Genomic DNA, 26,510 nt, shown 5'->3' with positions numbered 1-26,510 from the left:
ATTTCGTAATCTTTTGCAATTCGGCTAAGACCTCTGATAATTTTGAAGTGAATCCTCGTCTCCACTAGGCGACATTTGTCGAGCGGCATGTGTCCTCGGTCTCTGACGACATCACCAAACTTCGTCTGATCTCGCTATGGACACATTTCGCTCGACAAATTTAATGTCGCCTAATAGGGACAAGGCTTCAAACGGGACATAAGTCCCTGTAGTCTAAATTAAATAACTAGACCTAGAAATGTTTACATAGAGACTTCTCGCAATCAGAGATATTAAATAAGGGACTGAAAATTGCTGTAATTTCGAAGTCAAAGTCAACTAACCAAGGGGAGCATGAAGTAACAGGGTTTTACTTGAAATGCCGGTTGTTATTGATAATATTTCCTACTAAAAGGGATTCAAGAAATATTTTCCTGATATTGTATATTTTCATCGTATTTACACGGCCTCCGTGGTTCAGTGGTTGAGTGTTGGGCTCACGATTCGGAGTTCCCGGGTTCGAATCCCGGTGGGGACATATCACAAAAATCACTATGTGATCCCTAGTTTGGTTAGGACATTACAGAGGGTGATTACCTGATTGTCCATAAGTAAGATGATCCATCCTTCGGAAGCCGCGTTAAGCAGTTGGTCCCGGTAACTATTTACTGATTCAAGTAAGTAGTCATTACATGAGCCATGTCAGGGGCCTTTGGTGGCTTAATAGTAACCCTGACACCAAGGTTGATGAAGTTGGTAATCCACCTCACAACTCACACTATAGAAGGAAAAGATCGTATTTATATAAGATTCATCAACAGGCATAGAATTTATGGAACATTGTCAATTTTAGGCAGGAATTTTAAAAACCCTCTCAAATTTTTATATTGGCCAATAACCCAACGGAATTAAGTTGACAGCACACGTCAAACGGATTGCATACCAGCGAACTATTTTTACCGGCCGGGTTATGAGTTGTGAATCATCCCTCCCTTTCCTTTTCGGCGGATAAGAAAATGACGGATATAACTTAAAATTAAATTAGGATGTGTCTGCAGGAATCGGGCCATTGTTATTATTTATGATAAGTGAGTCAGCTCGGCTCCGCTTAGACAACACTGGTCATATAAGCATCTTATCTAGCCTACTCGATCTCAATGCTTGACAAAGGCCTCCCCTTGATCTTTATCTGAGGATAACTGTAACAAAAACTCATGCAAATCGTTTTTTATTGTGTAATGTATGAGCGTAATTGCTGGATTACTTTTTCTAGGCGTTTAGTATCATTTTAATTAAGATGAAATGTGAGTAGTTTGATATTTGTCACTTTGTAATAAATCTTGTTTTTGGACAGGGGCTTTTTGGCGGGAAACGGGAACGGGACAGTTGCTTTCTTCATTGAATAATCTACTTAAATAATTAATACGAAGTGGTGTTTTGTGGTTAATGATCGCATTAAGTTAGTCGGAAGACGTTCGCGAGTGTTATTATATCGGAGTATTCAATAAACAAAATGTATTGCCTATTTTCACTTCGTGTCAGGAAGCCGCTTCATAACTCGAAAGTTTATGCGGACTTTTGAGTTCATTCGTTTGGGGTTCGGAGTAGGAGTCTACTCCGAGGGTGGGGGCTTAGGTTTCATCATCATCACCTTTCATCATTTCATTAATCATCAAGAAAAAAAAATACGTCAGACATGGCTGTATGGGCATAGTTCCCTTTGCCTTACCCTTCGAGGAAAACCAAAACAAAAAAACAATGTTTTTGGACAGACGTGTTTCCTTGTACCGGAATTTGTTCTGCTGGTTCCAGGATGCCTAGTGCCTTATAGGGACATATATACAATAATTGATGTTGACTTGATGTTGTTGTTGATGTTGATTTTGAGGATTTCGGTGGCGCAGCGGTAAACGCGCTCGGTCTGCGATTGTTGAAGTTAAGCAACTTTCGCAAAGGCCGATCATGGGATGGGTGACCACAAAAAATTTTTCATCTCGAGCTCCTCCGTGCTTCGGAAGGCACGTTAAGCCGTTGGTCCCGGCTGCATTAGCAGTCGTTAATAACCATCAATCCGCACTGGGCCCGCGTGATGGTTTAAGGCCCGATCTCCCTATCCATCCATAGGGAAGGCCCGTGCCCCAGCAGTGGGGACGTTAATGGGCTGATGATGATGATGATGATGTTGACTTAAGGTAACGTTTGACCCTTCAAAACATCCATCACACTACAGCAACCCGAGTGATTGAAGTAAGAGTGACATCATTGTAGTTCGCAGTTTACAGCCTCTGCTGCGAATGGCCCCTTTGCATAAACATAGCGGCCATAGGCGTCAAATAACCATATATTTTACATACAGTTTGCAGACATGAACCTTACAACGTTACAAATTACAAACTATGTGGTTTACTAACACCATAAGCATAGAAATTGACGCATAATTGCGTCTTACACAATGGCTTCAGGACCTTCCGTCCAATAGCAGATTCAGTGTCATGTTTTCGAAGTCTACTATGGCGTCCTAAATTATGGTGACTGTTTTCGATTCAAATTACAATTACAATGTAGACTTCAGATTAAAGGGAACTTTATGGGAAACAATTCCCATGCTAGCTCGTATGACGTCTGTCGTAATACCAGCAAATAAGATAATGGCCCCGATTCCTGGAGACACCGCCTAATTTTATTTTAAGTTATATCCGTCATTTTCATATCCGTCGAAAAGGAAAGGGACGGATGATTCACAGCTCTTAACCCTAGATAACTAAACATTCGTCCGCTCGACGACGCGCTATGCCGCGAAATTGAAGTTTACCTATTATTCCGCGTCCCCCGCCCCCGCCGCTTTTTCTAGCTTCCTGATTTGCAAAATAGTGCATCGCGTGACACGCTCGATGTCACACGACAATTAGGTCGAAAGTTACAGGAATTTCGTCGTCCGCTCGACGAAAGTTTAGTAATTACGTAAGTTTGGCAAAGGTTAGTTACGTTAAGTTACATGGCACGAATCGAAACATAACCATGGACAACTGGTTCACGTCTGTTCCCTTAGCTAACGAGCTGTTGATGGCACCTTATAATTTGACATTAGTGGGAACTCTAAGAAGTAATAAACGAGAAATTCCTGAAAAACTCAAAAATTCTAAGTCACGCGCAATTGGTACTTCGATGTTTTGTTACGATGGTGATAAGACATTAATTTCATACAAAGCCAAATCTAATAAAGTTGTTTTCATCTTGTCTACAATTCATGATCAACCTGACATCAATCAAGAAACAGGAAAACCAGAAATGATTCATTTCTACAACAGTACAAAGGGTGCAGTAGATACCGTGGACCAAATGTGCTCCAGCATTTCCACCAACAGAAAAACCCAAAGATGGCCTTTGTGCGTGTTTTATAACATGTTGAATCTATCGATTATCAATGCGTACGTTGTATACGTTTCTAATAATGTTAGAAATAATAAAAAACCTATGTCTCGGCGTGACTTCGTTATAAAACTAGGAGACCAACTTATGGAGCCCTGGCTGCGGCAGCGGTTGCAGACGGTGACTTTGAGACGTGATATCAAGGTCATGATACAAGATATCTTAGGGGAGTCTTCTGATCTAGAAGCCCCTGTTCCTTCTGTGTCTAATGTGCGTAAAATCTGCTACCTATGTCCTTCCAAAGCCCGAAGAATGACAAAACACCGATGCATTAAATGCAAACAGGCTATTTGCGGGCCCCATAATGTTGACATATGTAGTCGCTGTATTGAATAGTTTCACTAAGTAATTTTGTTCCTATTTAGTAGATAAGTAACACATAATTATTGTGATATTCAAAACTTAAGAGGTTTAATAAATAATAATAAAAAAAAAATGGTTTTTATTTCGTAGTCTGCTCGACGAATGTTTAGTTATTACGTAACCGTGAATATAGTTTAGTAGTCTAGGGTTAATTTTAGGAAGAATGAGTAAATGAATGTGTCGGGTTATTGACTGATGTAAAATTTTTAGACGGTTGGTTTAGATTTGTGCTTAAAATTGACGTGTGTTCCATAAATTTTATGCTTGTCGATTACCCGTCCCTTTCCTTTTCGGTGGATAAGAAAATGACAGATATAACTTAAAATAAAATTAGATGGTATTTACAGGAATTAGCACCATTATTCAGATAAAAATAAGTTGCTTTTCTCTGCATTTTTATTAACACAAACACCCACGCGTTACAAATTTATGTTCAAAAGAAATAAATGACTTCAAATTCGTCTTTGTAAGTTTGAATTCATGTTCGAGATAATTGATATCACGGGGTTTTCAGAATTGTCCCCTCTTTGGCAATAGACCCGCCCACTAATATAATAATATGGGACTTAAGAAAAATCTGGCTCTGAAAGTATGAAACAAAAAATACTTTTCCGAAATCTAATAAATAGACAGCTTATTTATTTGATATACTTACCTATTTTAATAGAATAGATAATTAGGGAGGAGTGGAGGAAAGGGCCTCACGTCAGACAGAGTACTGCGGGGCGGAAGGGGAGAGGGAATCCACTGCTTTATTTCCTTTTAAAGGAACATGGAGAATGCTACACTGACAAGAGCGTGGCTCTTTAATGATGATGGAGGACAGGGGAGTAAGAGAGGCTTTTTCCCTGCATTGGGTTGGTGTAGGCTAAAACTTGAACTATTGATAACTTGAAATAAGGTGATGTTCAGAAGAAAGTAAAAAATAATAATAATAAAAAAAGTATATTTAGGTAACACCTACGACACACATACCTACCTATACATTTACAACATCGAACTCTCGGTGCAGTATGACATGAATAGAACTATCTTATAATCACTATAAATTATTACATACGGCCACGAGCATTAATATGTATCACTTTGGTACCATGTCACATTAACTTTTTTGACAAATTGAACTGTAAGTCTCACTAAATGTCAAATATGTTAGTGCGACAGAGTCCTAAAGTGGGTACATTATATTACTCATTACTGTACATACATATTAAATTAATATTGTCGATGATTCTACAATCAAAATAAATGTTTTTTTTTTACAAAATGAGATCCCTACTTTGTTATAGCTACTCTCAAAATTACAGTAGGTTTTATTCCCTTTAGACGGTGCTCTAGAGATGTTACTACCGACAAATAATTATTTATTCATTGTCGCTTAAAACCTTGTTTCAGCAATAAACAACTGTAAAGTTAATTAGTACTTGTATCCAACTTTATTAATTAAACGTGATATAAATGTTAGATGTGTCACCTTACAAGGGCTAAAGGTCGAAATTGACTATTAATTTCTATTAATACTAACGTGTAAGAAATACAAGAAGTATAATATTATGAGATTAGAAAATAATTCTGTATTTAAATAGAAGTGATTTTATATTTGAAACGTTGAAATAAAAAACAGCTTGCAATGGCTAAAGTAAACTAGGGATCACAAATTTACGATTTATTTATTTGTATACAACAAAACAGACACAAGAAACATACAAAGAAAACAGATAGTACAGGCAAGCTTATCTCTAAGAGATTTCTTCCAGCTGACCTACGTGACATGAGAGACTTTCAACGTATAATATTATATAGATAGACATACATACGCGTACAAATTATTTAGAAATTACTTAATTACTTATACTAATATAAAACAAAATATTAACCTTAACCTACAAATCACATTTAAATAAATTATATATAATATATATTTCATAAATATATAAATATATTATATACTTTCTATATTGGTTTATAAATATTCACACAATATACAATATAATATTCCTAAATAAATAAGTAAATGTATACAAATACGACTAATGCAACTCAAGCAAGACTCAAATAATAATCCTCCTTTTTTTGTGGTGTCACCGGGATTCGAACCCTGGACGCCCAACGCTTAACCACTGGATCATAAAGGGCCACAAGGCGTGTAATACGCACGTACAGTATCTAAGATAAATAATGTATATATGTCACCGTAAAATTGTAAATAACGTTAGATTATAATCTATCTCGCGAGATTGTGAACTGTCGAAAAATTGTGAAACGTAATATACTGCTTACAATTTAACGTATTATTATTCGTCAGATTATAATCTATCGAAGTAAAACTGTTAAATCACAATCTTACAATTGTCAAATTGTCAACTGTCCGACGGCTGTCCCTGATTGGTCGGCCTTACAGTAGACCGTTCTGTGTCCATAGAGTTAGGAATAAAACACAGGTGTCAGTCAAATAAAATAAATGCTCTTCAAGATTGTGAAATCAAGTACGTATTTATTAATTATTTAGTAAGTAATCAATAATTCTGACATCACATGGTAAGAAAAAATGTATCAAAATTAAAAAATCTGAAACGTATCATTCAGTATACTTTTCGTGTGTAAGATAAACATGCTGGCGGCATAGGGGTGGCCCAAGGGCCACCCCAGCCGCACCCTAACCTACTGTTATGCCTTGTAAAAATTATGACAAAACACTATTATTCTAAAAAAGAATTATGGATATCTATTTATTAATTCCAAAAAATAAGTTATACCTAACAAACCAGTATTCCTAGATGTTATTATGGGAAAGTAAAACTATTATGCTAAAAAACGTTATGCAAAAAGGATTATGATAATTAAAATTATGACAAAAACATTTATGCATTTTAAGAGAATCCCAAATTAACATTATGCTCACTCTAATAGTTTTGTAACTCTATGGTATAGCACGCGAGGTGCGTTTCGTATCACAATTTGACGGTTTCACTTTGATAAATTATAATCTACCGAAAAATAATACGTTAAATTGTAAGCAATATGATACGATTCATAATTATTCGACAGTTCACAATCTCGCGAGATTCAAATCGATAGATTATAATCTAACGTTATTTACAATTTTACGGTGACATATATAAGGCTTATTATCGACTTCCATAAAGGCCAAAGTGGTCTAGTGGTTTGAGCGTTCGGCTCACGATCCGGAGGACGGAGGTATAAATGAGTCTGATTCTAATTACCAACACACACCAACAACTTAACGTGTCCTCTAAAGCATGAAATTATCTTCCTCTTTCCGACAATCAGGTGATTCAAGCTTGCAATGTCCTTAACAAACAAAGAACCGTCTTGTAAAGTGCTTCCGATAACGTCCCCATCAGGAAACCAACCCGGACCTCCAGATCGTGAGCCCAACGCTCTAACAACTAAACCATGGAGGCTGTTTGCGTATGTTATGTTACCAACGCAGATATGATCTCTAAATACTCGTAAATAAATTGTCCTTATCTGTCATGATTATAACTGTCGGTCGGTTTAACGTGAATACGTAAATATGTAAGTACGTAAATACGTAAATAACGTAAATACGGCTATCGGTCCCGGTCTGGCCCGGAGATCGCCGCAATATCTTTTGTTTTCAACTAATTTTCCTTATTAAGGTACTTTAACATTTATTATTTTTCCTTCTTATATAGGTAAGTCACGTTTTTATTACAACGACAATTTATTTTTAATAACGTAAACATCTTTTATGTTTATTGGGTATCTGATCAATACAGAGTGTTTGTGACACCATAACAGAAACTTAAAGCGACTTTTATTTTTATTATTTATTTATTTCATCATCAGCCCATTAACGTCCCCACTGCTGGGGCACGGGCCTTCCCTATGGATGGATAGGGAGATCGGGCTTTAAACCATCACGCGGGCCCAGTACGGATTGATGGCTAATTAACGATGGCTAATGCAGCCGGGACCAACGGCTTAACGTGCCTTCCGAAGCACGGAGGAGCTCGAGATGAAAACTTTTTTTTGTGGTCACCCATCCTATGACCGGCTTTTGCGAAAGTTGCTTAACTTCAACAATCGCAGATCGAGCGCGTTTACCGCTGCGCCACCGAGCTCCTCAATTATTATTTATTTATTAAATCTTAATACTAAATATACAATTTGGTAATGCCCTAACCTTTTTAAACAGTTTGGCTGCAGGAAAGAGTAACAATAACATGTATTTATATCTAATCTAGTACAACATAATTTTATGTATCACAATATTTATCTAAATTAACAATTAGTAGCAAGAATTAGTCAGGACACGAATCTAAGGGTGGTATTAATAAACTAATCTTAGCTTTGAGACTGCTCTCAAGATCATGTCAATGTGAAGCTTCTCATTTTTTTTTGACGTGACTTATTGTAGATTTGCCACAGATGACATTAACTACTTGGCCGGACAAATGGGGAGCGCTGAAGGCTCTCACCCGGTACAACGTTTAAGACAACAGGCCTGAGGGTGCCCAGTTGGGCGCGAACCTCGGCTCAGGGCGTCGTCTGAGAGGAAAAATATTTGAAAGTATTAATCGACCCTAGTGGGTCGATAGCGATAAGCGCTGAATGAGGGACTTCTCATATAAAAAGTTCGTTTACGACAGGTTCTAGTCCAATCTTATATTAAAAAAAATCATCATCCTCATCTCCCTAGCATTATCCCGTTTTTCACAGGGTCAGCTTAACTAACTTGAAGGATTGACAGGTCAAAAGGTAAACTAAAACTGATTGTGATTTCAGAAAAAATATTTTACGGGATTGTTGATAGGTAGGATGGATGGTTTTTTTATAATAATGACAGCGTCGTGGAGTATGATCTCCGGGTGAGAGCCTTCAGCGCTCCCCATTTGTCCGGCCAAGTTGTTAATGCCATCTGCGGCAAATCTACAATAAGTCACGTCAAAATAAAAAAAAGGAATATGATCCATACCCTCTCCGGTTAATTGAGGGGAGGCCTGTGCCCAGCAGTGGGACGTAAAGGCTTGCTGTTGTAAATATTAATATTAAACGTACGTATTCTATCCTAGGGATTGAATGGCGGGTTTGCCCAGCAGTGGGACATCAACTAGGATACAAAAAAAATAGGGATAACGGGTGAAAGTTGTGTGTCTATCTGTATAATTTATTCAACGTAAATTATATAGACATTAAACAATCAATCAATCATTATGCGTATAATGTTTTCAATTTATTATTTATTATTACATTTATTTCAGATTGTACTCCATATCAATTATGTTTACTTGACTGTGTAACAATATATCCACTGTAGTGTAGGGCTAGTCCTTGATCACCAAACCAGAGGCCCGGGTTCCATACCCAGTGGGCCTAATATCTAGGTAAACTTAAACGTTTTTTTTTTTGTTTGTACATAAATGATGATAGCTGCGAACTATTACTATTATTATGTACCTAAGTATGAAGAGGCCTACAAATTAAAATCTTTTCATATATAACACTACCATAAAGATTATCATTGAAAACGATGACGCTTAAATTATTCTAACTCCTCGCGTCTTTAATAATCATCCCGTTCTTCATAACATAAACTCTTCTCAAACGCAAAAGCGGGGTACATGTATAATTTTTAAACATTAACTTTATAATTGCGCCCTTCAAAGGGTCTGAAAGCATTTCAGTGGCAAGGAAGCGCGGGGGTGGGGTGGGGAGTGGGGGAGCAAGCTCCGGTAGTTTCCTCCGGGCGGTCGACGCGAGTGGACGTCTGCTCGACGTCACACGAACCGCACGAACGTTGCCAACCCTATCTGCACGAACACCACCGCGCTGTGAATGTGATCCTGTGCTATGTTAGTGCTGTTTTAATACTATTTTATTCAGAATCAGTGAGAATTGCCATGTGGTTTGTCGTTACCAATATACGACTGCGGTTCACATACGATTGAATTTCGGCTAAGTATTGTCAATTAATTGGATTTACGAGATCCGTGGTCAGCTTTTCAGATGCTTCGCTTCGCCGTGTTTGGTATGAAAAGGCTCTCGGCGAAACCTTTTGCGGTATTATGAGGAATTTGTAATTGGATAAAGATGTACGGGAGGTGGTTTTTCCGCTGAATAGGTTTTGTTTTGCAAGGGTAGACTGTTCGTAATGAAGTCTTTCACGTTCTTCGGTTGATCTGTCTTGCTAAACCGTTTTTATTTCTTTACATTCTCAGATCACGTTTACTTTCAGCCGTTTTTATTATAAACGTCGTTTAATAAAGCGATAAAGTAAACAAAAAATGCCTTCTGCATATTATGAACGATATGGTCGCGTGATTTATTGCCCAATTAGTAGAAATGGACGCAAGTTTTTGGGTGTTTTAAATATCGCTGGTTTCATTGCGATAAGAATAAAGTGATGTGATTGGAATAATGCGTTTCACGGGGTGTATATTGAATACTTACGATTAAAATTATCCTACTCATAATACCTACTTCTAACCTATTTTTTAATATTTAAATGTACCTACTTACCTATCTGTGACATGATTTATTATTGAATATACCTACCTACTAATAACAGGGATTACCGATGCCTTTATGGTATCATGATAATAGGTAATATATTGTATATAGGATTTACCGTTGGTTAATAAATTTAGATTTTTAATTAGAATTGGGTACCTATTGGGGTGTAGGTACATGACCTACCTATCTTCTTTTATCGTGTGGGTTGTGAGGTGGATTACCAACCCCATCAACCTAGTGTCAGGGTTACTATTGAGCCGCCAAAGGCCTGACATGGCTCATGTAACGACTACTAGGTATAACTTACATCAGTAAGTAGTAACCGGGACCAACGGCTTAACGTGCCTTCCGAAGGCATCATCTTACTTTCGGACTAGGTGATCAGCCAGTAATGTCCTATAACCAAACTAGGGATCGTGATTTTCGTGATGTGTCCCACCGGGATTTGAACCCGGGACCTCCGGATCGTGAGCCTAACGCTCAAACCACTGGACCACGGAGGCCGTTATGACGTACCAATAAGTTGCAGGGTAGTTTAATGATCGTTAACAGAGGGTTATAGCATGGAATATCAATAATAGATACTTAATCAAATTAGTTATACAATTTTACGAACCTATTTTGAATAAAGTAAAAATATTATATTATAAATCTTCAATAAAAAAAATACATCATTAAATCCACCACAGGCTTCGTCAAAAACTTACTTACTTTATACTGTATACTTAATTACTTTATAAATACCTACCTACAGGTACCTAGCTACCTACGTTCAGAAATATTACCTACTACTATTAAATATAACGTCTAGTTGAGTAAAATTAGTGATTATGTTTCAATAGACACTAATATTTCTAGAACTGTCAATCAAAGTATAAGAGCTAGGGTTGTGTGTGACTTTCATTAGCATAGTGATGTATCAGACGAGATTAGGCCAATCGATTCTGTCCTATCTAACACTACCTAGGTATTCCAATCCATTTTAAACACAGTTGCATTAATAAGGCCGGGTTTCATTCATGTATTATTCAGTGCTGCGGTTTTGATACAATTAAATGTTTGGGTGGAATATGCGTTTATAGAAAATATGTTAAATGGAACGTTGCTATAGGGTTATGTATTATGGAACCAATCAAGCGGCAATGCTTCCAGAAGATTAGGTCATACGTAACGGTTAGTCAATAACAGAAACGACATTCAATAGGTTTTTATTGGTTTCGTCCAGGAATTAGATTTTGGGACCAGGCACAGGGTAGTACTCGAGGTTCGTGCCGCGCACGACGCCAGCCACCCAAAGCCACACTTGCCGATCCTAAACGCATTTTTACAAATAAACTTGTCAAGCTTGATTGACGTTTATTGGGAAACTTCACTGAATTAGTTGGATTTATTGCCCCGTAGTGGAGTTCGGAAATTTTATTTATTTCCTTCTCTAAGTCGGGTTAACGAGAGGTCTAGAAGTCGTGTTATTACTAGTAAAAAGTTGAGTAAATGAGTAAAGTTTTTGTAGCCATTATAGCGTGGTTTAGAGACTGAATAATGATATCGGTATAGCTGCCGATTGCGTTGAGTATAAACTAATGTAAGACATTTATTGTTTAGTTCTTTCAATGAATGCGATGCTAGTAACTTAAAGTACTATAAATCAATTTGTAGTACATGATTGAAGAAAAGTTTTTATGCTATCACTCTCTAAGGGAGCTGTTTTTAAGAAATAAATATACTAACGATCGCAAGTCAATATATTTATGAAAACATGATGTATGTACGTAAAAATGTATCTCTCTTTCCGAGAAACTGTGAAAGGCATACTTACAATATAAGGAATAAAAATAAAATCGCTATTCAAAAATCTAGAGTAGGTAAGTAAACTAAATTCATCTTTTTTGTGGTTATGTATACGTAATATAAATAAATAGTAAGTTGTGTAACGATATTCTTACAATTTATTATTTTGTTTTAGTTTAAGAGCGTCATACATACATAAACCCACGCCTATTTCCCACCGGGGCAAGCAGACTATGGAATTCCATTTTGGCTTTGATTCTGAGAACGCCATAAAGTAACAAAAATAGCAAAATTCAATTTTACGGCATTTTATTCGGTAAAGTGTGGGTACAGTTTTTTTTACGGGTGTAAAATGTACTCGTTATCGTGAGCTGATGTTATAATTCCATTTCGCAACTAACAGAAAATAACATTAGTCAGATTACAAAATAAGTTTCAGTTTTCTGAAAATACACGAGTGAATTGAAACGTCACACAAGAAACTTTAATTTAATCTGGTTACAGATGAGAGCTTTGCATGAGTGTGACATGGACATCTGTCACTGTGGCACTCACTGACAAAAGTGACGAGTGAACGATGTGACGAGTGAGCGATGTTCGTGCGTCACCCAATAGGGTCCACATAATATCAGCGTCGTGGTTCGCGCCGCGACTTGTGCTGAGTGAGGCCCTTTTATCTCAGGACGTCCACCACCATTATTTCGATCATTTCCACTAACATCATTATCCATTCATGGCCATCATTTCGACTAACATCCTTCTTGCTTTTTTGTAATTGTTTTAGTGGAAATAAGATATGATATTGTTGTCTTTCTTTTTGTGTGTGGCGTCCTTTCATAATAAACTATTTCTATTCTATTCTATTCTTGAACTTACTTTTTAATTTGTGAAACATTATGCAGCAGAAGGCTCTTGTATTTAGAATTCTAAATACAAGAACTTGAAATAAATACGAAAGTTTATTTAAAACAAGATATTAAACAATTGAAAGGCGTTTGGTGCAAAGCGCACTTGACACTAACGTACCTCTACACTTTAGAATACAATTAAAATAACGGCTTCCGTGGTCTAGTGGTTAAGCGTTGGGCTCATGATCCGGAGGCCCGCGTTGGAATCCCGGTGGGGGCATGTCACAAAAATCACTTTGTGAATGCCTATTTTGGTCAAGACATTACAGACTGATCACCTGATAGTCCGAAAGTTAGCTGATCCGTGCTTCGGAAGGCACGTCAAGCCGTTGGTCCGGGTTACCTACTACTTACTGATGTATGTATGTAGTCGTTACATGAGCCAAGTCAGGGGCCTTTGGCGGCTCAATATTAACCCTGACACCAGGGTTGATTGGGTTAGTATTTGACCTCACAGCCCATATGATAAGAAGAATTAAAATAATTACTAAAGTAATCTATTCAATCGACAGTAAGTCATGTCGAACAATATGTGTTATTTTAAAACATAATTGCTACAGAATTCACTGTAAATTGCTTATTAATCACTTCCAATTAATCAATTTTTCCAATTAACGAACCTTTATGACCTTAATTTTATGATGTTTCCCAGTTTATACTGTGTCAGTCATTTGTGATACTATTAGTACACCCGGATGCTCCATACAATCGACTCGAGACGCGCTTCTATACGCGCGTATACGTTACTAATCAACCACATACATAAACTCACGCCTATTTCCCACCGGGGTAAGCAGACTATGGAATTCTATTTGCTTCGATCCTGACACACTCGCTTCATACACGCACACCGGTTCAGAGCTATGCGTACTGATCTACTAGGGCTTACGAAAAATGTATACTTATCTATTTAGTGGAATTATTAATGTCTAAAAAGCCGTGGCCATCATGATAGCCGTGGTAGCCCAGTTGGTAGAACGCTTGCCTCTCCCTTTGAGGTCGCAGGTTCGAATCCAGCACATACCTGAACTAATGATTGTCGAATTTGTTTTCGAATTCATGTTTGGATCATAAATTATTATCACGTGCTCTCAACGGTGAAGGAAAACATCGTAAGGAAACCCACATTCCCGAGAAATGCATTTTCGGAGGAATGTGACCCTCCTTGGTTTTCCTTTCGCTGGTTGGAAGGTCAGACAGGCAGTCGCTTCTGTAAAAAATCGGACCCGTCAAATTTTTAGGTTAGGTAATCGGACCCTGTGAAAAACGATGTAATAATAATAGGGAGATGTTGATGATTAATGTGGCAAAAGGCAGAACTACATTATGTCTGCAGTATGTACGATCTTCATTATTTAAACACAATTTAAAAATATGTTAATTTCAACTTGACCACGCGTTTCTGAAAAAAAAAAAAGTCTCTTGACATACAGACAGACGAACGGGTAACAATGTTATGCTATATAAGGGTTTTATGTTTTCTTTTGGGATTCAGCACCTTAAAAAATCCTTCCGCTCGTAACCAGTTCAACTGGCCCCAACTCCCACAAACAGCCTATATACGTCCCACTACTGGGCACAGGCCTCCCCTCAATCAACCGGAGGTGGTATGGAGCATACTCCACCACGCTGCTCCAATGCGGGTTGATGGAGGTGTTTTTAGGAGGTGGTGTGCCCTCCGCAGCACGAAATCATCTTACTTTTTTTGGACTATCAGGTGATTCAAGCCTGAAAAGTCCTTACCAAACAAAGGACAGTCTCACAAAGTGATTTCGACAATGTCCCCATCGGGAATCGAATCCGGACCTCCAGTTCGTAAGCCTAACGCTCTAACCACTATACCACAGAGGCTGAGGCCAACTCCCATGTACAAGTTTAATGTGATATTACTTATTCAATGACAGTGTATGTAACAATCAGTCAGGAACTAAAGACTGTCCGTCGAAGTAAGCGACTTAATTTCTTGAATTACTAAACAACTTGAAGAAGTAAAACCTTCCCTAATTCAAGTACGGAGAACTAGTGTAATCACATGGCTACAGAGAATCCCTTTTGGTATATAAATCGATTGTAATCAAAACATTAATGAATTCTGGTTAAGAATGGATTATTCAAAATTAGAAGCACTGTTGTAGTAGAAAGACAGCCTCTGTGGTCTAGTGGATAGAGCGTTAGTCTCTCACGATTTGGAGGTTTGAAACCCGTTGGAGACCTTGTCCAAATCACTTTGTGATACTGTTCTTTGTTTGGTAAGGACATTGCAGGCTTAAATTACCTGAGTTTCCGAAAACATAGGATGATTCCGTGTTTCGGAGGGCACGTTAAGCCGTTGGTCCAGGCTGTTAGCCGGAAAACACCTCCACCAGCCCGCAGTGGAGCAGCGTGGTGGAGTATGCTCTATTCGCCCTCTGTATATAGGCGGTTTATGTTTTATATATGTAGAAGTACAGTTATTATAACAGAAACTAATTACCTACCTGAGCCTTGACCCGAAAACGAATCCATATTGTATCAAGCCAAAAAATGTTTGCTATTTTATTATTTTACGCGCAATTCACGCTCGTACCATAAAGTTGAGCAAGAGTTAGGGAGAGCCACCGTTCGCTCGAAGACAACTTGTAATCATACTTTGTATCAAAGTCAAACAATCACACACAAATACAAGATACTCATAAAACACACACAAGATTACAGCACAATTGGCGCTTTAAATCTTAAAAAAGATAATATCGTAGGATTAAGAATAATATTATGCAAATCAAATGGTAACTCTCCGTCCCGCACGATTTCGTATTACCTCACTCCCTCTGAGTTTTACTTTAGTCATACAATAAGGAATAATACTACGATTATAACGGAAACTCTCCGCTCCCCACCAGCGGCTGAGCTAGGTTTACCTCACCCCTCTTGGTCTTACTTTAGTCTTCAAACGTGTGAGCGTCAGAAGTCACCCACACAAATGCGCGTGTACGATAAACCTGTGTAAAACGATGTTTTTTTGTATGAAGTGTCTGGGGTGTGCGTTAGGTTAGGAGTAAGGATAGCATCCGTACTGTTTGTCTTTCCCGCACTTATGCAGTAAGGCTGTATACGGTAAGAATGATATTTTTGTATATAGTGTGTGCTAACACAGTACCAGAATCAGAATCATTTATTAAACGTAATTATCATGGATAAACTTATTGAAAGTCAATGTAACATTTTTGAATTTACGTCATTTCGCAAGGTGTTATGGCTGAGGAGAACAAATGACAAGAAACTGCAACAGCAATACATCTTTTAAATCAATCAGAGTACATTACAAGTTATTTAATAACTAGAGAAACACATTTAATACCAGTCATTTTTATCATTTAGGTAATCATTAATCATATAATAAGCTTTTTTACATAAAGTAAGCTTCACGTAAGCTTTAAATTTATTTTCTGACAAATTTAAAATATTATCTGGTATTTTATTGTAAAAAACGTATACATACCTAACCCCCAAAAAGATGAATTTAATTTATTTAATCTAGAAGTTTGAATTGTAATTTTTAATAATTTATTTTATTTTGTAAACATAGAAAACACGACTACAATGTCACACGTTGTTAATAACGTAAACATCTTTTATGTTTATTGGGTATCTGATCAATACAGAGTGTTTGTGACACCATAACAGAAACTTAAAGCGACTTTTATTTTTATTATTTATTTATTTCATCATCAGCCCATTAACGTCCCCACTGCTGGGGCACGGGCCTTCCCTATGGATGGATAGGGAGATCGGGCTTTAAACCATCACGCGGGCCCAGTACGGATTGATGGCTAATTAACGATGGCTAATGCAGCCGGGACCAACGGCTTAACGTGCCTTCCGAAGCACGGAGGAGCTCGAGATGAAAACTTTTTTTTGTGGTCACCCATCCTATGACCGGCTTTTGCGAAAGTTGCTTAACTTCAACAATCGCAGATCGAGCGCGTTTACCGCTGCGCCACCGAGCTCCTCAATTATTATTTATTTATTAAATCTTAATACTAAATATACAATTTGGTAATGCCCTAACCTTTTTAAACAGTTTGGCTGCAGGAAAGAGTAACAATAACATGTATTTATATCTAATCTAGTACAACATAATTTTATGTATCACAATATTTATCTAAATTAACAATTAGTAGCAAGAATTAGTCAGGACACGAATCTAAGGGTGGTATTAATAAACTAATCTTAGCTTTGAGACTGCTCTCAAGATCATGTCAATGTGAAGCTTCTCATTTTTTTTTGACGTGACTTATTGTAGATTTGCCACAGATGACATTAACTACTTGGCCGGACAAATGGGGAGCGCTGAAGGCTCTCACCCGGTACAACGTTTAAGACAACAGGCCTGAGGGTGCCCAGTTGGGCGCGAACCTCGGCTCAGGGCGTCGTCTGAGAGGAAAAATATTTGAAAGTATTAATCGACCCTAGTGGGTCGATAGCGATAAGCGCTGAATGAGGGACTTCTCATATAAAAAGTTCGTTTACGACAGGTTCTAGTCCAATCTTATATTAAAAAAAATCATCATCCTCATCTCCCTAGCATTATCCCGTTTTTCACAGGGTCAGCTTAACTAACTTGAAGGATTGACAGGTCAAAAGGTAAACTAAAACTGATTGTGATTTCAGAAAAAATATTTTACGGGATTGTTGATAGGTAGGATGGATGGTTTTTTTATAATAATGACAGCGTCGTGGAGTATGATCTCCGGGTGAGAGCCTTCAGCGCTCCCCATTTGTCCGGCCAAGTTGTTAATGCCATCTGCGGCAAATCTACAATAAGTCACGTCAAAATAAAAAAAAGGAATATGATCCATACCCTCTCCGGTTAATTGAGGGGAGGCCTGTGCCCAGCAGTGGGACGTAAAGGCTTGCTGTTGTAAATATTAATATTAAACGTACGTATTCTATCCTAGGGATTGAATGGCGGGTTTGCCCAGCAGTGGGACATCAACTAGGATACAAAAAAAATAGGGATAACGGGTGAAAGTTGTGTGTCTATCTGTATAATTTATTCAACGTAAATTATATAGACATTAAACAATCAATCAATCATTATGCGTATAATGTTTTCAATTTATTATTTATTATTACATTTATTTCAGATTGTACTCCATATCAATTATGTTTACTTGACTGTGTAACAATATATCCACTGTAGTGTAGGGCTAGTCCTTGATCACCAAACCAGAGGCCCGGGTTCCATACCCAGTGGGCCTAATATCTAGGTAAACTTAAACGTTTTTTTTTTTGTTTGTACATAAATGATGATAGCTGCGAACTATTACTATTATTATGTACCTAAGTATGAAGAGGCCTACAAATTAAAATCTTTTCATATATAACACTACCATAAAGATTATCATTGAAAACGATGACGCTTAAATTATTCTAACTCCTCGCGTCTTTAATAATCATCCCGTTCTTCATAACATAAACTCTTCTCAAACGCAAAAGCGGGGTACATGTATAATTTTTAAACATTAACTTTATAATTGCGCCCTTCAAAGGGTCTGAAAGCATTTCAGTGGCAAGGAAGCGCGGGGGTGGGGTGGGGAGTGGGGGAGCAAGCTCCGGTAGTTTCCTCCGGGCGGTCGACGCGAGTGGACGTCTGCTCGACGTCACACGAACCGCACGAACGTTGCCAACCCTATCTGCACGAACACCACCGCGCTGTGAATGTGATCCTGTGCTATGTTAGTGCTGTTTTAATACTATTTTATTCAGAATCAGTGAGAATTGCCATGTGGTTTGTCGTTACCAATATACGACTGCGGTTCACATACGATTGAATTTCGGCTAAGTATTGTCAATTAATTGGATTTACGAGATCCGTGGTCAGCTTTTCAGATGCTTCGCTTCGCCGTGTTTGGTATGAAAAGGCTCTCGGCGAAACCTTTTGCGGTATTATGAGGAATTTGTAATTGGATAAAGATGTACGGGAGGTGGTTTTTCCGCTGAATAGGTTTTGTTTTGCAAGGGTAGACTGTTCGTAATGAAGTCTTTCACGTTCTTCGGTTGATCTGTCTTGCTAAACCGTTTTTATTTCTTTACATTCTCAGATCACGTTTACTTTCAGCCGTTTTTATTATAAACGTCGTTTAATAAAGCGATAAAGTAAACAAAAAATGCCTTCTGCATATTATGAACGATATGGTCGCGTGATTTATTGCCCAATTAGTAGAAATGGACGCAAGTTTTTGGGTGTTTTAAATATCGCTGGTTTCATTGCGATAAGAATAAAGTGATGTGATTGGAATAATGCGTTTCACGGGGTGTATATTGAATACTTACGATTAAAATTATCCTACTCATAATACCTACTTCTAACCTATTTTTTAATATTTAAATGTACCTACTTACCTATCTGTGACATGATTTATTATTGAATATACCTACCTACTAATAACAGGGATTACCGATGCCTTTATGGTATCATGATAATAGGTAATATATTGTATATAGGATTTACCGTTGGTTAATAAATTTAGATTTTTAATTAGAATTGGGTACCTATTGGGGTGTAGGTACATGACCTACCTATCTTCTTTTATCGTGTGGGTTGTGAGGTGGATTACCAACCCCATCAACCTAGTGTCAGGGTTACTATTGAGCCGCCAAAGGCCTGACATGGCTCATGTAACGACTACTAGGTATAACTTACATCAGTAAGTAGTAACCGGGACCAACGGCTTAACGTGCCTTCCGAAGGCATCATCTTACTTTCGGACTAGGTGATCAGCCAGTAATGTCCTATAACCAAACTAGGGATCGTGATTTTCGTGATGTGTCCCACCGGGATTTGAACCCGGGACCTCCGGATCGTGAGCCTAACGCTCAAACCACTGGACCACGGAGGCCGTTATGACGTACCAATAAGTTGCAGGGTAGTTTAATGATCGTTAACAGAGGGTTATAGCATGGAATATCAATAATAGATACTTAATCAAATTAGTTATACAATTTTACGAACCTATTTTGAATAAAGTAAAAATATTATATTATAAATCTTCAATAAAAAAAATACATCATTAAATCCACCACAGGCTTCGTCAAAAACTTACTTACTTTATACTGTATACTTAATTACTTTATAAATACCTACCTACAGGTACCTAGCTACCTACGTTCAGAAATATTACCTACTACTATTAAATATAACGTCTAGTTGAGTAAAATTAGTGATTATGTTTCAATAGACACTAATATTTCTAGAACTGTCAATCAAAGTATAAGAGCTAGGGTTGTGTGTGACTTTCATTAGCATAGTGATGTATCAGACGAGATTAGGCCAATCGATTCTGTCCTATCTAACACTACCTAGGTATTCCAATCCATTTTAAACACAGTTGCATTAATAAGGCCGGGTTTCATTCATGTATTATTCAGTGCTGCGGTTTTGATACAATTAAATGTTTGGGTGGAATATGCGTTTATAGAAAATATGTTAAATGGAACGTTGCTATAGGGTTATGTATTATGGAACCAATCAAGCGGCAATGCTTCCAGAAGATTAGGTCATACGTAACGGTTAGTCAATAACAGAAACGACATTCAATAGGTTTTTATTGGTTTCGTCCAGGAATTAGATTTTGGGACCAGGCACAGGGTAGTACTCGAGGTTCGTGCCGCGCACGACGCCAGCCACCCAAAGCCACACTTGCCGATCCTAAACGCATTTTTACAAATAAACTTGTCAAGCTTGATTGACGTTTATTGGGAAACTTCACTGAATTAGTTGGATTTATTGCCCCGTAGTGGAGTTCGGAAATTTTATTTATTTCCTTCTCTAAGTCGGGTTAACGAGAGGTCTAGAAGTCGTGTTATTACTAGTAAAAAGTTGAGTAAATGAGTAAAGTTTTTGTAGCCATTATAGCGTGGTTTAGAGACTGAATAATGATATCGGTATAGCTGCCGATTGCGTTGAGTATAAACTAATGTAAGACATTTATTGTTTAGTTCTTTCAATGAATGCGATGCTAGTAACTTAAAGTACTATAAATCAATTTGTAGTACATGATTGAAGAAAAGTTTTTATGCTATCACTCTCTAAGGGAGCTGTTTTTAAGAAATAAATATACTAACGATCGCAAGTCAATATATTTATGAAAACATGATGTATGTACGTAAAAATGTATCTCTCTTTCCGAGAAACTGTGAAAGGCATACTTACAATATAAGGAATAAAAATAAAATCGCTATTCAAAAATCTAGAGTAGGTAAGTAAACTAAATTCATCTTTTTTGTGGTTATGTATACGTAATATAAATAAATAGTAAGTTGTGTAACGATATTCTTACAATTTATTATTTTGTTTTAGTTTAAGAGCGTCATACATACATAAACCCACGCCTATTTCCCACCGGGGCAAGCAGACTATGGAATTCCATTTTGGCTTTGATTCTGAGAACGCCATAAAGTAACAAAAATAGCAAAATTCAATTTTACGGCATTTTATTCGGTAAAGTGTGGGTACAGTTTTTTTTACGGGTGTAAAATGTACTCGTTATCGTGAGCTGATGTTATAATTCCATTTCGCAACTAACAGAAAATAACATTAGTCAGATTACAAAATAAGTTTCAGTTTTCTGAAAATACACGAGTGAATTGAAACGTCACACAAGAAACTTTAATTTAATCTGGTTACAGATGAGAGCTTTGCATGAGTGTGACATGGACATCTGTCACTGTGGCACTCACTGACAAAAGTGACGAGTGAACGATGTGACGAGTGAGCGATGTTCGTGCGTCACCCAATAGGGTCCACATAATATCAGCGTCGTGGTTCGCGCCGCGACTTGTGCTGAGTGAGGCCCTTTTATCTCAGGACGTCCACCACCATTATTTCGATCATTTCCACTAACATCATTATCCATTCATGGCCATCATTTCGACTAACATCCTTCTTGCTTTTTTGTAATTGTTTTAGTGGAAATAAGATATGATATTGTTGTCTTTCTTTTTGTGTGTGGCGTCCTTTCATAATAAACTATTTCTATTCTATTCTATTCTTGAACTTACTTTTTAATTTGTGAAACATTATGCAGCAGAAGGCTCTTGTATTTAGAATTCTAAATACAAGAACTTGAAATAAATACGAAAGTTTATTTAAAACAAGATATTAAACAATTGAAAGGCGTTTGGTGCAAAGCGCACTTGACACTAACGTACCTCTACACTTTAGAATACAATTAAAATAACGGCTTCCGTGGTCTAGTGGTTAAGCGTTGGGCTCATGATCCGGAGGCCCGCGTTGGAATCCCGGTGGGGGCATGTCACAAAAATCACTTTGTGAATGCCTATTTTGGTCAAGACATTACAGACTGATCACCTGATAGTCCGAAAGTTAGCTGATCCGTGCTTCGGAAGGCACGTCAAGCCGTTGGTCCGGGTTACCTACTACTTACTGATGTATGTATGTAGTCGTTACATGAGCCAAGTCAGGGGCCTTTGGCGGCTCAATATTAACCCTGACACCAGGGTTGATTGGGTTAGTATTTGACCTCACAGCCCATATGATAAGAAGAATTAAAATAATTACTAAAGTAATCTATTCAATCGACAGTAAGTCATGTCGAACAATATGTGTTATTTTAAAACATAATTGCTACAGAATTCACTGTAAATTGCTTATTAATCACTTCCAATTAATCAATTTTTCCAATTAACGAACCTTTATGACCTTAATTTTATGATGTTTCCCAGTTTATACTGTGTCAGTCATTTGTGATACTATTAGTACACCCGGATGCTCCATACAATCGACTCGAGACGCGCTTCTATACGCGCGTATACGTTACTAATCAACCACATACATAAACTCACGCCTATTTCCCACCGGGGTAAGCAGACTATGGAATTCTATTTGCTTCGATCCTGACACACTCGCTTCATACACGCACACCGGTTCAGAGCTATGCGTACTGATCTACTAGGGCTTACGAAAAATGTATACTTATCTATTTAGTGGAATTATTAATGTCTAAAAAGCCGTGGCCATCATGATAGCCGTGGTAGCCCAGTTGGTAGAACGCTTGCCTCTCCCTTTGAGGTCGCAGGTTCGAATCCAGCACATACCTGAACTAATGATTGTCGAATTTGTTTTCGAATTCATGTTTGGATCATAAATTATTATCACGTGCTCTCAACGGTGAAGGAAAACATCGTAAGGAAACCCACATTCCCGAGAAATGCATTTTCGGAGGAATGTGACCCTCCTTGGTTTTCCTTTCGCTGGTTGGAAGGTCAGACAGGCAGTCGCTTCTGTAAAAAATCGGACCCGTCAAATTTTTAGGTTAGGTAATCGGACCCTGTGAAAAACGATGTAATAATAATAGGGAGATGTTGATGATTAATGTGGCAAAAGGCAGAACTACATTATGTCTGCAGTATGTACGATCTTCATTATTTAAACACAATTTAAAAATATGTTAATTTCAACTTGACCACGCGTTTCTGAAAAAAAAAAAAGTCTCTTGACATACAGACAGACGAACGGGTAACAATGTTATGCTATATAAGGGTTTTATGTTTTCTTTTGGGATTCAGCACCTTAAAAAATCCTTCCGCTCGTAACCAGTTCAACTGGCCCCAACTCCCACAAACAGCCTATATACGTCCCACTACTGGGCACAGGCCTCCCCTCAATCAACCGGAGGTGGTATGGAGCATACTCCACCACGCTGCTCCAATGCGGGTTGATGGAGGTGTTTTTAGGAGGTGGTGTGCCCTCCGCAGCACGAAATCATCTTACTTTTTTTGGACTATCAGGTGATTCAAGCCTGAAAAGTCCTTACCAAACAAAGGACAGTCTCACAAAGTGATTTCGACAATGTCCCCATCGGGAATCGAATCCGGACCTCCAGTTCGTAAGCCTAACGCTCTAACCACTATACCACAGAGGCTGAGGCCAACTCCCATGTACAAGTTTAATGTGATATTACTTATTCAATGACAGTGTATGTAACAATCAGTCAGGAACTAAAGACTGTCCGTCGAAGTAAGCGACTTAATTTCTTGAATTACTAAACAACTTGAAGAAGTAAAACCTTCCCTAATTCAAGTACGGAGAACTAGTGTAATCACATGGCTACAGAGAATCCCTTTTGGTATATAAATCGATTGTAATCAAAACATTAATGAATTCTGGTTAAGAATGGATTATTCAAAATTAGAAGCACTGTTGTAGTAGAAAGACAGCCTCTGTGGTCTAGTGGATAGAGCGTTAGTCTCTCACGATTTGGAGGTTTGAAACCCGTTGGAGACCTTGTCCAAATCACTTTGTGATACTGTTCTTTGTTTGGTAAGGACATTGCAGGCTTAAATTACCTGAGTTTCCGAAAACATAGGATGATTCCGTGTTTCGGAGGGCACGTTAAGCCGTTGGTCCAGGCTGTTAGCCGGAAAACACCTCCACCAGCCCGCAGTGGAGCAGCGTGGTGGAGTATGCTCTATTCGCCCTCTGTATATAGGCGGTTTATGTTTTATATATGTAGAAGTACAGTTATTATAACAGAAACTAATTACCTACCTGAGCCTTGACCCGAAAACGAATCCATATTGTATCAAGCCAAAAAATGTTTGCTATTTTATTATTTTACGCGCAATTCACGCTCGTACCATAAAGTTGAGCAAGAGTTAGGGAGAGCCACCGTTCGCTCGAAGACAACTTGTAATCATACTTTGTATCAAAGTCAAACAATCACACACAAATACAAGATACTCATAAAACACACACAAGATTACAGCACAATTGGCGCTTTAAATCTTAAAAAAGATAATATCGTAGGATTAAGAATAATATTATGCAAATCAAATGGTAACTCTCCGTCCCGCACGATTTCGTATTACCTCACTCCCTCTGAGTTTTACTTTAGTCATACAATAAGGAATAATACTACGATTATAACGGAAACTCTCCGCTCCCCACCAGCGGCTGAGCTAGGTTTACCTCACCCCTCTTGGTCTTACTTTAGTCTTCAAACGTGTGAGCGTCAGAAGTCACCCACACAAATGCGCGTGTACGATAAACCTGTGTAAAACGATGTTTTTTTGTATGAAGTGTCTGGGGTGTGCGTTAGGTTAGGAGTAAGGATAGCATCCGTACTGTTTGTCTTTCCCGCACTTATGCAGTAAGGCTGTATACGGTAAGAATGATATTTTTGTATATAGTGTGTGCTAACACAGTACCAGAATCAGAATCATTTATTAAACGTAATTATCATGGATAAACTTATTGAAAGTCAATGTAACATTTTTGAATTTACGTCATTTCGCAAGGTGTTATGGCTGAGGAGAACAAATGACAAGAAACTGCAACAGCAATACATCTTTTAAATCAATCAGAGTACATTACAAGTTATTTAATAACTAGAGAAACACATTTAATACCAGTCATTTTTATCATTTAGGTAATCATTAATCATATAATAAGCTTTTTTACATAAAGTAAGCTTCACGTAAGCTTTAAATTTATTTTCTGACAAATTTAAAATATTATCTGGTATTTTATTGTAAAAAACGTATACATACCTAACCCCCAAAAAGATGAATTTAATTTATTTAATCTAGAAGTTTGAATTGTAATTTTTAATAATTTATTTTATTTTGTAAACATAGAAAACACGACTACAATGTCATTTAATAATTACATCATTTAATTTGCGTTCGGCGAAAGGTTTGATTGTGTAAACTATTCATGACCGTTCACAATTCTTTGTAATGAAGAAGGAAATTGAAGGTAGAAAGGTCTTGGAACTGCCTCTGACGTAATAGGCCTCCACCAGCCTGTTAACCCAGAATGCACCGCAGCCATGCAATTCGAGGCGAACTGGCGGGGCTTGCATAATTGAGACAGTCACATCGTCAATATCTTACAGCCGTGCCTCTTCCACCACGAATAGTCCAAACACTAAGAATTTATTGACTCACTGGCGGAGACTTGCATCCAATATTGAACATTTGCTTGTCCACATTGATACACAATTCACATCTTCAACAATCGCGGCGTGAAGCTAGCTACAAGCATACAATAGACAATAACTCTTACGTACTTTGTAAGTACATATTTATTTCGGTTCTCTATTTTTACTCATGAAATTTTATGTAATAATTAACCATGGCATACTGTTACTAAACTTGTCCTATTATTAGTTACGCATAGTATTAATTTGTCATAACTTTTTAAAAATAATTTTGAAACTCATAACTACTATAAGCATAATAATCAAAGTCAATAATGATATATAAGCATAAAAACTATACTCCGAATAAGAAAAGTTTTGGCACAACTTTGAACATTTTCGAAAGTTACTTTTTCCTTGGCTGCATTTGGTTCATGATTGTGACTTTTTATATTTTTTGACACTATTTCATGCTGTTGGTCATCATTCAGTATACGTTTCGTGTGTAAGATAAACATGCTGGCGGCGTAGGGGTGGCCCAAACGCCACCCCCGCCGCACCCTAACCTACTGTTATGCCTTGTAAGAATTATGACAAAACACTATTATTCTAAAAAAGA

General features: G+C 37.6%; 1 protein-coding gene across 7 annotated transcripts in view; it reads left to right on the top strand.

Annotated features, from left to right (window-relative positions):
* LOC126373913 (zwei Ig domain protein zig-8-like) overlaps positions 1-26,510 on the top strand; it is a 505,869-nt gene that overhangs the window by 55,143 nt on the left and 424,216 nt on the right. Inside the window, exon 1 of one of the 7 annotated variants that reach the window (XM_050020275.1) lies at positions 9,509-9,611. The exons of 5 other annotated variants lie outside the window; for them this stretch is intronic. The gene's annotated coding sequence lies outside the window, so the exon portion shown is untranslated. Of the gene's footprint in view, positions 1-9,508; positions 9,612-18,582; positions 18,686-26,510 lie in introns of those variants that run through there. One more of the 7 variants, XM_050020269.1, reaches the window with a different exon arrangement.

Source organism: Pectinophora gossypiella, chromosome 2 (assembly GCF_024362695.1).
Source record: "Pectinophora gossypiella chromosome 2, ilPecGoss1.1, whole genome shotgun sequence".
In the NCBI taxonomy this organism is placed as follows: domain Eukaryota; kingdom Metazoa; phylum Arthropoda; class Insecta; order Lepidoptera; family Gelechiidae; genus Pectinophora; species Pectinophora gossypiella.
This window is presented reverse-complemented; position numbering and strand designations above follow the sequence as displayed.